This window comes from Lates calcarifer, unplaced genomic scaffold, assembly GCF_001640805.2.
Source record: "Lates calcarifer isolate ASB-BC8 unplaced genomic scaffold, TLL_Latcal_v3 _unitig_5913_quiver_3428, whole genome shotgun sequence".
Classification (NCBI taxonomy): domain Eukaryota; kingdom Metazoa; phylum Chordata; class Actinopteri; family Centropomidae; genus Lates; species Lates calcarifer.
Genome location: NW_026117796.1, coordinates 17,501 through 18,620, shown reverse-complemented (window position 1 = coordinate 18,620; position 1,120 = coordinate 17,501).

Genomic DNA, 1,120 nt, shown 5'->3' with positions numbered 1-1,120 from the left:
ACCTAACCCTAACCTGCTTGGACCCCTTGCCTAACCCTAAAACCACGCAGGGCCCCTTACCTAACCCTAACCATGGGGGCCCCTTGCCCTAACCCTAACCTGCTCGGGCCCTTGCCTAACCCTAACCGTGTGGGTCCCTTGCCCTAACCCTAACCCTGCTTGGGCCCCTTGCCTAACCCTAAAACCATGTGGAGCCCCTTACCTAACCCTAACCATGGGGCCCCTTGCCCTAACCCTAACCTGCTTGGGCCCCTTGCCTAACCCTAACCTGCGTGGGCCCTTGCCCTAACCCTAACCTGCGTGGATCCCCCTAACCCTAAAACCATGTGGAGCCCCTAACCCTAACCCTAACCCTACCTAACCCTAACCCTAACCATGGGGGCCCCTTGCCCTAACCCTAACCTGCTTGGCCCCTTACCTAACCCTAACCTGCTTGGGCCCTTACCTAACCCTAACCTGCGTGGGCCCTTGCCCTAACCCTAACCTGCTTGGGCCCCTTACCTAACCCTAACCTGCTTGGGCCCCTTGCCCTAACCCTAACCTGCTTGGCCCCTTGCCTAACCCTAAAACCATGTGGAGCCCCTTACCTAACCCTAACCTGCTTGGGCCCCTTGCCTAACCCTAAAACCATGTGGAGCCCTTACCTAACCCTAACCATGGGGGCCCCTTGCCCTAACCCTAACCTGCCCTAACCCTAACCTGCCCTAACCCTAAACCCATGCGGGGCCCCTTACCCCTGAGCTGGAGCCTAACACTAAGCTCCAGGCCCATACTCGCCATGAAACTCCCACCTCGCCCTCCAACACCCTTCGCCGGGCTTGTTCTCTGCCCACCAACCCTAGCATCCCCTGGCCCAGAACAGACCCCACCAGGGGCATCCCTCAACCCTAGGCCTGACCTCCGGCCTCCCACCGCCCGCCAACCCTAGCCCCAGGCCCGGCCCAGTCTGCCCCCACCAGGGCATCCCTCAACCCTAGGCCTGACCTCCGGCCTCCCACCGCCCGCCAACCCTAGCCCCAGGCCCGGCCCAGTCTGCCCCACCAGGGGCATCCCTCAACCCTAGGCCTGACCTCCGGCCTCCCACCGCCCGCCAACCCTAGCCCCAGGCCCGGCCCAGTCT